Source organism: Pseudonaja textilis, chromosome 5, assembly GCF_049901715.1.
Source record: "Pseudonaja textilis isolate UNSWEBS1 chromosome 5, rPseTex1.2, whole genome shotgun sequence".
Lineage (NCBI taxonomy): Eukaryota > Metazoa > Chordata > Lepidosauria > Squamata > Elapidae > Pseudonaja > Pseudonaja textilis.
In genome coordinates, this window is record NC_141994.1 from 44848101 (window position 1) to 44861987 (window position 13887).

Genomic DNA, 13887 nt, shown 5'->3' on the forward strand with positions numbered 1-13887 from the left:
TCCAAGAGAATACATATTTATTAATCTTCTCATGTGTGATAACAAATATATACGACATGTATACATACATAAACTGTAAATAGTGTATAGTATACAGAAATAATTCACTACTGATTTTTTAAAAAGATTATTTAAATGTATGTTAATAGAAGAGAAAATGTATTTATGCATTTAATTAAAAACTGTATATGCTAGCCTTTTTCTGCAAGATTTAATTATAGTTTACAGTAAAAGCATGTCCAAAAAGAGAAGAATAATGAACATGAGAATCATTATGAGCATATACAGGGGGTTCAGCTGTAGTCCACATGTGTTTGGGTGATCAGAATCGGGGCTGCAGAAGTAACTTGTCAATATAACTGTTTAGTACTACTACTTTTAATGCCATTTGGATATGTCAACTTATAGGGCAGCATACACTGTGGGGAATAGGCTGAGGTGAGAGATGGATGACAGGATGTGAAAAAGACAAGGAAAGGCCAGGAGCTGGAAAAGTTGCCTACATAAGAAATTACACACACCTGGAAAAAAGAAGAGTGGTAAATTAAGTAAACAACAAAAGCTTTGGGATTTTGTCAGTGGCATAGAGGAGGCAAGATTAACTGCAAACAGAACAGGTAGGCAAGAGCAACTGGTTATTGTGTGTTTTACACCTCACCAGGGCATATCCTTGCTCTTTTCTCCTTTCTGATCCTCATGACATTGTATTCATCTCATCCCCAGCTCATGAATGAAACAAAACTAACCACTCTTTAGTTGCACCTATGCTAAAGTTAAAGTAGTATTTCCCCCTAATTCCGACACCATCTTGCGTTACCTTGGAGGGAAGTTATTTCTGCCTCTGTTACTTCTTTTTCAGAGTGCCATTCTTTATAGAGTGTTAAAGGTTTTTTCCTGTTACAGTCTTTACACTTTGGTTTTGGACCATCTCTTTTCCACGTCATCAGCCAACGAAAGAAACAGCCACCAATCTGGGCACCACAACAGAAATAAGGTGGATCTCATTTCTAGATGCTGCATGACTTTCCTTAGACTTGTTTCACGCTTCTGCAAACACCTTTTGAGTATCTCCCAAGTTAAAACAGTGTGAAAGAAAGGAATATATGGGATGACACCGGCTGATACATCACCCCAGAAAGGAGGGAGGCAGACAGAACTATCACATGCTATGAGATAGGTCCTGTAGAGATTTAAAAGAGAAAGTAACTAACTCCTAGATAAAAGTACCTTTTCTCACTTCAGGCAGGGGGAAAAGAAAGACGTTTTGGTGTAGTAGTTAAAGGGATGGCCTAGAATCCAGGAAACTGTGAGTTCTTATGCTGCCTTAAGCATGAAAAAACAACTGGGTAATTTTGGGCCAATCATTTTCTTTCAACTCATCTTACTTCACAGGGTTATTTTGCACAAAATAGTAGAAGGGAGGAGTATTAATGTTTACCGCCTTGAGTTGCATATGAAAAAAGGGCAGAATAAAAATCTAATAAATAAATAAATAAAACTGATAAATATGGGGAAAGTGACACCTGCTTTCCTTGTAGAAAGTTTGCAGAGTAAGTGGGTAATAAAAGTAGGAGAGAATGGAGAAAATCAGTATGAAAGACTCTCAAAAGCAATTTGTTAACAGAGAGGACAGACGTTGCCAGAGAAATGGCTGCAGTGAATGTTAGCTTAGAGACAAGATGGAAGAGGAAGCATCTGCAGCTCCACCCTGAAAGGGATGGTTCCTCCTGCAAGGAATGTTCATTGATATTTATTTCCCAGGCTATTTATTAGTATTTTTATTTAATTATTATTGTCATTGCTATTGTGTCCTTTTAACCTAATTTCTGAATGAGGTATCTGAGCCACTCAGAATACTTCGTTGATTGAAGTAATATATAAATTACATAAATCAATAAATAGTATATAAGCCTTACTATTATCTTCCAAATATAACTCTGATTATACTCATGTCACCTGACTATGCCTTCAAATTAATGGGTGATCTCCAAAATAATTGCAGAACTTTACACACTTTGAAGCAGTGGGATAGCACCAACTCAAGGGGAAAATAACACTTTAAAACCAGTTCACCCGATAATGTAAGGCCTGGAGATATGATTAAAATGTCATAAAACCAAAAGAATAGAATGTTGTTGTTGGGGCATCACTGCATATGGTAAACCACAAGTTGTGGCAAGGCCTGAATCATAATATCAGGCTTAAAACTTTTTAATAATCTTTATCATAAGATTTCACACACAGCCAATCTAATCTGCCAAACATTGCTCCAAAGAAGAACAAATAATGCACACATATCCAACACACCTTATTCTTCCTATTTTGTGACTTCAGGGATGATGCAATGGTTATAACTTTGAGAACAGGTCATAAGTCACTTTTTCCAAGGCCATCATAAGTTTAAATCATCATTAAACAAACAATCATAAGTCAAGGACTAGCTATATACACACATACACACAGAGACTCTTAACTTTAGGTATGTATATGCTGGTTTTATATTTATATGTTTTCCTACATTGAAATGATTCCTGTATGTGAAAACTATGTAATTACTAATTTTCCTCATAGGGAGAGAAGGAACAAACTGCATAAATTTTAAACCACTATTTTATTACTTCATATATTTGAAGCCAAGCTTTAAATGTGCACTGTATGCTTCATATAATTACACAATTATGTGTATCATATATGTGTATATGCTACTCTATACTTGTTTCTTTAACAATGTATAATTGACAAGCTGTGGGTTTATACAAGTACTGTATGTTTCTATTCTATTTCTAAACCATTTTTATCTGGTTATCAATTTGTGTATTTCTAACTACGACGTCCCAAGATATATGTTATTTATCTCTCTGTGTGTGCATGCGCATATACAGACACACATGCTTCAGTGTGTATATAGCACACATTGGTGTATATACCTTTTGATACATAATCAATATTTTTAAAGATAATATCTGTATATGAAACTTTATACATATATATGCACACATTTCAGATGTGTATCCTGTAAATCTTTCTCTGAGGATATACATTGTATCTCAGAAAGCTTTACTGAATTCTATCTAATGTTGTATATTTGAGTTTCAAAGTGGCAACATATGTGATCTAGTTCGATGAATTTAACTATAACCTTAAAATTAATTAAAATCAATTAAAAATAAATCAACCATGTATTTCAGATGTTCATTCTGCATTCTGAGTTGGTAATGTGTTTGTTTATAGCTCTTAGAAGCATCACACATTTATTCACACTATCATTTTAATATAATAGCAGCTCACAACTGTGTTACCCCATCTTGGCTTTCTGAAAAATTTTGCTAGATTAAGGGTTACCCAAGTAAAGAGAATAATTATTTTCAAATTCTCTTCCAATCTATTATCATAGTTTGCTGTGAATTAAGACTTTTTTTTAACAGCAGTTCATTTTGGCGGGGAGGCATGCTGTGCTAGCTAAGTGTGCTTTTAAAATTGAAGGTCTTCAGTTTATAAAAATTATTTTTTTAAAAAAAAAACTTTATTTGGGATGAAAGTAGAAAGAGACCCTGTCTGTGAAATAGTTCCAGAACTGGAGAACAAACATGGTGTGATATCTTTCTTTTAAAAGCCTTGTTCTCCAGGGTATTCAGAGTGTATCTTATAATTTGTTCTGTGTCCATTGTTGATTTGTGTTGGTTGGTATTGCTATAATATTTTAAGATTTAAAAATATGTTATTTAACTTTATCATAGTAATAATGAAGTAGTAGCACGAGCTAGAATTAAAAATGGTGAATATATATTTTATGAAAATATTGAAAAGGAGAACTAAGTACAGAGAAGTGCTAGAAAATGTGACACTATAGCTTCTTCTACGCCCTCACCTAAACCTAATCCTTCTTCACACCAAATCCCCACTCCTCTCCAATCCTGCCATACAGGGTATGCTTTGTTTAAACGTCAAGGCCACTGATCAATGGAAGAGACTGTGGAGATGTTTCTCTGCCAAAGTTCCATTTGGGATCTGGAGGAATCCAGACAAATTCTCACAGTTAAAGCACTGGCCACCTTTCAGTCTGATTTCTTCCAATTTGTCATTTGATACTATGAATGAAAGTTGTGGGAGACAACCAGTGGAAAAGACATTCTTATATCATGCACAGGTTCCATTTGAAACTTCCTATGCTGGTTTTCTTACAGTTATCGTGAATGTGTGGGTGACATCAGCGTTGGTGGAAAAAAAGTGGTTTTAGTAATTGTCCATTCTATCTCCAGGTGATGCTAAAGAATTGAAAGAAAAAACAAATGTAGATTCCATGTACCTGTTAAGATTTGTATCGATTTTTTGTTCTAAAATGGAAATGCTGGAAAGAATTCGTAGCTCGTTTCTTTCATTATAAGCTGCACAGACAATTGCAGACAAATGCCATTTAAGCCATTGGAAACGTTGATCACTGTCCTTGGGAGTGTGAATAGAAAAGCAGTGTCTCAGCTTCGTATCGTAGGTGAGTATTTCCAGCACGAGGAAAGTTTGCAGGAGGGAGCCCTGCCAAAACTGGAGGCATCGGGAGAAGGGACCTTGTCTCGCTCTGCCCAAACAGCCACAGCTGAACGAAAAGGCTCAGATGCCAAGCTCTCCGCGCCCACTCAAGCCAACGCTGGCACGCACACTCACTCGCACGCGCGCCCCTGATAAATGCCGATGTTCAATGCTCAAGAGGCGCTGGGGGGATGGGGGGGCAACCTTCTTAGCCTTGATCAATCCGAAATACGTGAGCTCTTCTGCCCACTCCGCCGCCTGGAACGAAGCTGGTGCGCTAGCCAGCTGCCTTTGCGAAGGGAAGCGTGAGAGAAACCCAGCGCCTTCTTTTGCTGCCCGCGATCACCAACAGTCCACCGCCCCAGCCAAATCTGTGGGAAAAGGCAGGACGAGAAGGTGCGCCCTTCTCCACTCGGGTCGCCAGTTGCGCTGCAGGGCAGCGGCAGGGGAGGGAGGGCCGATAGCCATGCTCCAGGCACGCACCTGTCGCCCTAACTCTAGCTAGGCGGCTCGAAATCCCCGCCCCCTCCGAAGACGCTCTCCACACCCCCTTTGCCCCGGCCTCTTGGCTCCGCCCCTCGCTCACACGCGCGCGCACTCTCCCAACGCAGGTAAACTTTAGACTCCCACTCGCGGAAGGGGAACGTAGGTAGATGTCACCGAGATCCTGGGCTATTTATAGAAGCGCCAGGCGAACGTGGCTGCTGCTGGGGGCAATTCCACCTCGCACCGGCCTCTCTCGAGTTGCGAAGGACCGTCATCCTCGCCTCTCCTTACAACCAACAGCGGAGCCGGGAGGCTGGAAAAGAAATGGTGCCAAGGCGGTCCATTCGTTGCGCTCTCGCTCCCTCGCTCTCGGCATTTCTATCACGGCCCCCTTGCCTGCCTGGGAAAGGGTGGCAAGGCAAACAGGGTCCTTTTCTAGCCTGCGGGGTATTTCGGCGATCCCCCAACCGCCCTTGGGTTTTACGGGGGACAGGTCCTTCCACCTGTTTCGCAGACGGAAGGCTCGGAAGCCTAAAGGGGTGTGGTGATTGCGGAGGGAGCCCCTTTCCCGCCCCTTGCTTCCTGGATCGTTCGCGTCCCGTTACTGGCCACCGTCTCCTGGCAGCCCGGCAGCCGTTCTGGGCCGCTTCTAGGAAGTTGGGAGTGGAAGAGGGTCAAAGGCGTGAAATTTTTCGGCAAGCTATTTAGGACCATCCGGTGAGTGACCCAGAGGTTGCCTCGAAGCCCATGCAGGGACCCACCCTTACAGAATCCCAGGAAGAAACAACGTTGCGTGATGCGAAGGAGGGGGTGTCATATAGTGGCGGGCTCACGGGAGGTTCTAACGGCAATATAGCCGATCAAGGGGGTTACCGGTCGGAATGATTGGGGCTGAAACCAAACGCCATGATTCCCATTTTTCATACGGTTTTGGAAGCGCATCCACACCCACTCACAAGAGCACTCGTCCGCCTTTGTCTTGCCACCATCTTACCCCTAGACTGGCGTGCCCAATTTCAGTCCTGCATTTAACGGTCTGTGTCGCGTAGGCAGGCACAATCGAGCAAGAAGAGAGCCATTTTGCACCCCATGCTGAAAAATGTGTGTGGATGTGTGTGCGCGAAAGCGAGCCAGACACGGAGGAAGGGAGAGAAGAAGAGAAGGAAAGACTGCATGGCTCGCGCCAAGAAGCGAGAAGTCAACGTGGCTAAACCTTTCAGCATCAGTCGGGAGGTGAATGGCAGGTGCAGGTTTTGCCTTGGGATAAACCACGGGGCGGGGGGCTTAGAGGTCTCCTAACGTGCTTAGACTTCTGATAGTCCTCCACCTGCAAACAGACAGCGGCTACCTACACATCAGCAGCCCCCTCTGCTTCTCTTGGGACTGGCTGGCCAGTGCTCGCTACAACTACCTTTTGCGAAGGCAGCCACATTGGCTTGCCTAAAGCTCCGGGGCCTGCTTGTACTTGGACTAGAAGACAATCTCTTTGCAGAACACCACCATGTTGCATATTCCCAAACGGCCAGGCTGTAAACCCGAACTAGAGAAGAGGCTGGCCAAGACCATTTTGATAGGGAGGTAGCGAAGCTCCATCTTTGCCCTCCCCTGATCCGTTGCCTCCTGCCCCACCTCCGCCTCCTTTTAGAAGCACGAAAGCACTGTCGTATCAGGTGGAGAAGGGAGGGAATAAGCCCGTGTCTCTTTTCCCTCTGCTCCTCTGATGAGCCAGGGAAGGGAGGAATCAACATGTCTGAATGACTCCTTAAAACCGAATCTCATTCCAAATAGCAGCTCTGGTTCTTTTGTGAGAAGACCAGCGGTTGGTTTGTGCTATCAGTACAAAATTAGTTGCTTAAAACACGAGCGGCTTTTTTTATGGTGTATGGGGAGGGGGGGGACATTCACCAACCTCCACCCCACCCTGAACAAAATCTCCTACCTTGATTTGTAGAAGCAGAACCTCTAGGCGGACAGATTAGGGGAGTGAGCATGTTGGGAATATCCAGTCTCCTCTTCTTGCTTGCATATCCACATAAAGAATGGTGAGGTTTGGGGAGCAAATGGGGAAGGGGCGATGCCAGATGCACATAGAAACCGCTTTCTTGCAAGACGCCTCGACGCTGGCAATCTTGCGTCTGGAACTGGTGCAAAGGCAAAGCAAGATATCGCCTTCGAAGATGAACCTGATCCAGTAGAGAGGAAAGTCGAAATAGGCAGGATCCAGAGAGATCATTCCATTTTCTCTTTTTAAAGAAGGAAGGAAGGAAGAGAAGGAATGCGAGAACGCCACAGTGGCGATTCTTCTATTGGTGCCGACGATAGAAGAAATACATTCCTGGAAGCTTAGCAAAACAGGCTGAGTTGGGGTGCCGCGAGGGTAGAAATAGGTCCTCCGCGAAGCATGATAATTCTCCAAGTGCCCCCTCCTGAAGGGAAAAGAGGGGAGAGGGTCGGTCTGAGAGGAGGGCGAGAGAGATCGAATCGCTCCTCTGTGGAGACGCTAGCACGTTTCGAAGAATGGGAAGGAAAACGCATTTCCCCACATGAGCCCACAAATAGAGGAATGGCAAACAGCTGTTCCTGGGCTATAAATATGTCAGAGATGCTCCGGCTGTGCCATGGCTGGGATGGGCACGAAGGCGAACTGGAGAAACGGGCGAGCTAGAAACCATCGAAGGAAGGAACTCCGTAACACACACACACACATGCACACATGCACACATGCGCGCGCGCACAACACACATATACACACACGTACACACGAGCGCGTGCGCACCAAATTCAGCCCACCACTCGCGGGGAGCCGCTCAGTGGCGAGCGACTGCCGTTCCTAGCCCCATCTGCATTGCTGCTGACATGTCGGCTGGTCTCCTCTCCCCACCCACCCCTTTCTCCCCCTCCTCGTCCCACCGCCAGCTCCAGAGGAATGAATGAAGCGGGCGGTGGGCTCGACTCTCTACCGGCCTCCCCGAGACCGCATTTGCTTTTCTGGAGAGGTGTGCGGACCGGGAGGGGGAGGGAGAGACGCACACGCGCGCCCGGCTCGTCACATGCGGCGGCCGCCAACCGACTCCCGCCGGCCAGTAACTGTTGCCAGCAGCTGCAACGGACCTCCGAGTGAAGGACCGGAGCTTGGTGGCTGCACCTTCTTCCTCGGTTACCTGTTAGCTGGAGTCTATTCGTTGTGGGGGACTCGGACCAGGCTCGGGGAGGATTTGGAAGAGGGGGAGAGACAAGGACGACCTTTCTAGCGGAGAGAAGACCCCATTTTGCAGCGACAATCCCTCTTCTAACGGCGTGCGATGGGTTGCGGCGGGGAAGGGGGGTTTAGCCTCCCCGGGCATATTTACAATTCACCTCAAGTGCTCTTCAGTTCGTCAGGCTGAAGCTCAGCCCCATTTTGCCCGAAAAAGGCGGCCTCGGGGCAAAGGCAGTATTGCCTCCGCTGCAATATCTTTCAAATACACGCCCACACCGCCACAGCGAATGCCGCCGTTTTCCCCGGAAAGCAAAGGAAGGTGAAAACCAGAGCGAGAAAGAGAGAGAGAACTAGAATAATGGCGCTGTATTCCCCCCCCCCAAAAAAAAAACCCTGGTGGCGAGGGAGTAAGGAAGACCCCGTGTGAGTCAATAGTAGAAGGCAGGCCTGGAAGGGTGGGAGACTCACAAAAGCGACCTGTCACCCAAGGGTGCGAGTGGGTGGAAGTGGTGTGGGCTGGAGTTAGCCAGCTCTCCCCAATCGCCCGCCTACGAAGCCAGAGGCATTCACACACATCTCCCCAATCAACCGGAGTGTCTATCGGGAGGGGGAACATTTCACATGTGAGCGCTGAAGGAATTTCTCCTCTGCCTGGATTTTTCTCTTTCCCCCCCCTCCCCCGCGTTATTAGTGAGATACTGGCTGAGGCAGCAATCAACGTCATGTAGCCGAAGGGCAAAAACACTGGTTTGTCCTGGCCTTTCAGCGCCTCCTACTGGCGAGCATGAAGAAAGCGCGCGATGGGGCAAAAGGGAAACAGGGTCCCGTCGACACGGTCGAAGTTGGGGTTCCATTCCGTGTCTTCAAAAAGCCGAATAGGTGCCACACCATCTGCATGGACAAAGCAAGAATTTTCTTTCCATATTCTTTCCCAGGAAAAGCAACTATTCTTGGCGCTTGCTGCCTTGCACGGAAGTCAAGTGGCGGACTGCGTGATAACAGGAAGAGGAGAGACGCTGGCAGGTAAGATCCTTGTGTGAACAAGTGGTGGATATGAACCGTGGTAAGAGAATTTTATGCAGTAGAGTTCTCATGGCTTTTTCTCAGGATTGAATTAAAAGTACTCTCTGCTGAATATTGTGCTGCCTGTACCATTGTGGACCAAGTAAGTAATGGGATTGGTGGATCCAGTAAGTTTGTTTCTTCTGCCAAGGGCAGCCAGACCATTGCCAATCACTTTCCTTCACATGGAGTTGGATAGGAAAAAGCCAAGTTAGGTGGATGCCTAGAGTGATGGATGTAACTACCTATCAAATGGCAGGTGTTAAACGGGGACATGGAATAAAGTGGAAAAGAGCTCCCGCAATGTTCCTCACAGCCTTCTCTCTGGATGTGTTTGTTGCCTGTCAGACAGACTGTTTTTGAACATGAGTATAGCTTCTGAAATACAGATCTAAACTTGGGTTCAACAATAACCTGGCTGACATGTAACAGGCAGAAGAGGAGAATGTATGAAAGGAGTGGTCACTTCCTGGGTCCCACTAGATGACAATGATTAATAGATGGGACTTGTGTGTCTTACTGAGACAGATACAAATGATGAGAGTAAGATGGCCCCTCAAATACTGTGGCCCTATGCCATAAAGGGCTTTAAAGATAGTAACTGATATCTTGAACTGCACCAGGAAGCATACTGGAAAACACTGCAGCCCATGGAACAAAGGGATAAGATAGGAAAAGCAAGACATATCCATTTTTTTTGCCTAGAGAATAAAAGTAAATGCTGGTCTACAGCAATAAAGTTGTAAATCACAGTCATGTGACCATAGGGCCCTGAAAACTGCCTTAAATGTAGTCACATTACCATGGGAGGAGCCTGCCATTGGAATTTCAAAACTAGGTCAAAATATCTTTTGAGGGTCCATCATAAATTTGTATGGTGCCTAACTAAATGGTTATAAGCTGAGTACCACCAGTACTGTTTACCAATGCAACTACTCTTCCAATTTCATGGCTATACATGTAATGAGTTAAATCTATTTATAGTTCAGTATGACTCCTGATGACCTCATGAATATCTTGTTTTATTGGAAACCATAAAGAAATTATTTGCTATTGCCTTCTTCAAGGATATTAACTATATTATTGGAACAAGTAGGTGAAAGAACAATGTGATGAAATCAAAGACATTAAGGGGAACAGAAAAATCAAATTAGATGTCAGAACAGACAGAAGAAATTACAAAAGATACAAGAGAAACCAAAGAGAAGAAAGACAAAGATCTCAAGTAGGAGCTTAATCACAAATTTCAGAGAGAGAGAAGATATTATATCATCATATAGATAAACAAGGAAAGTTTTCCAAAAGATCTCCAAACTCAGAAGGAGGTTTTAAACATGAATTGGAATACTAAACAATGCCAAGCACACATGATCCAGAAAAAATGAAACAGTGATAGAAGGAATATAGTGAAATTCTATATAGCTGGGTTATTAACAGCTAAGGTACCTTAGATTAGAAGATAGTGCCTAGTTCAAGATTCGTAGTATTAGAAGATGAATTTAGATCAGTACTCTGCCTATTAATTATTTGGAAAGTTATAGGAATTGTCAAAATATCTGAAAAAAATATGGCACACACCAGAAGAAACGGTAAAGATTCAAACCAAATTATCCCAGCAAATCTGAAGAACACTACAAGGCCAACAGATTAGAAGAGGTCAGTCTACATACCGATAGCAAGGGAAGAAGACTTAATGGTGTGTGCAAATTACTGTACAATACTTTTAGTTTCACATGCTAGCAAAATTATGCTTAGATTACAGCCCTATATGAAAATGAGAGCTTTAAGTCTGTTTTAGAAAAAGCTGAGGAACCACAAATTATTGCTGATGTGCAATGGATAATTAAAGAAACCAAAGAATTTATAAAAAAAATAATTCAGTATGTGCTTCACTACTTATACAAAGGCTTGTGATTGAATTTAACATGTCAAGATGTCAGATTAGGAAAATGGAAGTACAAGAAAATATCATTGTCCTCCAGCATAGGACAGGAACTTGGTGAAACAGATTGGTTCCAGATCAGCAAACGAGCATACAGTACATACTGAGGGAGGCTATGTTGATGACATTACCCTAATTCCTGAAAATGCCAATAATCTGCAAATTCTAGTCAGGAAAATCAAGGATCACACTGAACAAATTGGAACCATTAAGTATAATAAAGGCCAAGTTACTGACAATATGTACAGCAGCTTGTTTAGAAAGGTATTGAAGTAGTGAATAACTTCAGCTTTTTAGGAACGATTATTAACAGTAAAGTAACGAAAGTAAAGGAGCCAAAGGAACTAGAAATATGCTGCAGACTAGCATGGCATAGCAATAAAGGCTAAGGAAAAGATACTCAGATTGCCAGGTTTATACCTACAAAAATCAAAATGGTGTAAGCTATAATATTCCCTTTAACACTCTATGGAAGACACAGTTGAATTTAGAAGAAACAGGATAGAAAGAGCTCTGGTATCTTTGAACCTTACTTTTGGAGAAGACCCTTGAAAATACCATGAATAGCCAAGAAACCAAACAAATGGATCACTGAACAAATCAATCCAGCTGATCAGGCTCAAATTATCCTATTTTAGACACATTATGTGGTTTATATAGCTCCCTTGGGAAGGCTATAATGTTGGAAGTGATAGAAGGAAAGTGAAGAGGATGATCAATAGCAACTGGACTATGTTTTTTCCTTGAGGAAGATGTTTCACTTCTCATCCAAGAAGCAAAACATTTTTGTCAAGGAAAAAACATAGTCCAGTTGCTTTTTGAAAAAGCACCTTTGTGTATTTCAATGATACTTCATCACTGTAATTGGGTCCATCCACCTTGCTATAGATCATCCTCTTCACTTTCCTTCTATCTTTTCCAACATTATAGCCTTCCCAAGGGAGCTAAAAATGGTCAAATTGCTAACCGGTGTAGTAGCCAGGGGTGGGATTCAAATTTTTTAACAACCGGTTCTGTGGGCGTGGCTTAATTGGTGGGTGGGGCTTGGTGGTCATGTGACTGGTGGGTGTGGTCAACTCAACATCACTCACGTCAAGGGGCGCTTCTCCTTGCCTGGCCTCTTATGACAGTGGGGATGCTGCAACGGTCGCAAGTGTGAAAAATGATCATAAGTCACTTTTTTCAGTGCCATTGTAACTTTGAATGGTCACTAAATGAACTGTTGTAAGTCAAGGATTACCTGTACAAAAATACAAAAAGCTTCTTTGCTTACAAAAAGCTGCCCTAAATACCAATCATTAGATTAAAAATACCTGCAAGCCACAGTTACAAATCAGGCAGAGTGCCAGAGCACCTTGAGGAATTAAAATAGTTAAAGTGTAATGATAACTATCAGCAGCCAACTCTTGCTCATAAAGTGAAACCCTTTAGAAGAGAGGTCATTTAAGCTTTCCAGAAAGAGCACACCCAGGAGAAGCAATCCTTAGATCCATTTCCACCACTTAAAGATACCAGCTGGTCTCACTCACCTCACAAGATATCCTAAGGAAATCATCCAGATGTGCCCCCCAGAAAGGCAGTAAAAAAATCAGTGCCAAGCCTGCATCCTGCCTCTTGAAAGAACACCCCAAAAGGACAGTGCGAGATACCACTAAAGCAGTGAAGAAAGACCCCCCTCCCCCAGATAGAAAAAGAAATAATGAGGCAGGAAAAAATTCAAACACAACACAAATAATTAAATCACAACAGTAGCTGTTGCTTGTTAAACCAATTACCAGAACAAATAAACACAGGAACTACCAGATTTCTCAAACCAATTTCTTTTCAGGAAGAGAGATTAATCTTTTTCCTTCCAAACAAAGCTGAATAGGGAAAATCCTAAACACAGGATTAAAAGTCACCAAGCACAGAATTAAGCTTCACCAAAAACCAGTTTTAGACCAAAACTCAGGAAGGGTATGTAAATTCACGTTTGAATGTCAATCTTTCTAGCTAGCCAAGAAGTATTTGTAGGGGAGTATTTCCTCCCAACAGCAGTGTAAAAAAGCTTGAAACAAAGCTTAAGGAAAAAAAACCTCTTTCGGAGACAGTAAGTCTAGGCTTACTGCCAAGAATGTAATAAAGGTGGAAAAAAACAAAAGGAGATTTCTTCTAACTACCGGTTCTCTGAATTGCTTAGAAAGTTAACAAGGGGTTCTATAGAACCGGTCAGAACCAGTAGAATCCTACCCCTGGAAGTTGCTGATGCAGTTCAACAACATCCTTTCTACTGAAGAAGAAAGGAAACTGCCCAAACAGCAAAGGAACAAAAGATCAACTCCTAATTGATAAGATGATTCTGGAAAATTGCAAGAGACGGAAAACCAACTTGAAGGTAGCATGGATTGATTGCAAGAAGCCATATAACTCCCTGCTGCATGATTGGATAACCAAGTACCTAGAAATAACAGGAGTCAGAAGAAAAAGCAGAAGTTGTGTGCAATGATCAATGGCACAATGGAAGATGTGGTTACAGGTCATTGGTGATAAATTGAGTGAGATTAATATCAAGAGAGGAATCTTTCAAGGAGATGATTCACTATCACTACTACTGTTTGTTTTGCATTGATTCCTCTGTCAACAAGAAGAACTGAGGATATGGTTATCAAACATCCCAAACACCTGCCAAGCTATC

General features: G+C 43.2%; 1 protein-coding gene across 1 annotated transcript in view; it reads right to left on the bottom strand.

Annotated features, from left to right (window-relative positions):
* LOC148125623 (glutamate receptor ionotropic, NMDA 2B-like) overlaps positions 1 to 7643 on the bottom strand; it is a 122477-nt gene extending 114834 nt beyond the window's left edge. The window contains exon 1 of the mRNA XM_087934689.1: positions 6950 to 7643. The gene's annotated coding sequence lies outside the window, so the exon portion shown is untranslated. The remainder of the gene's footprint in view (positions 1 to 6949) is intronic.
* Positions 7644 to 13887: the final 6244 nt, after the last annotated feature.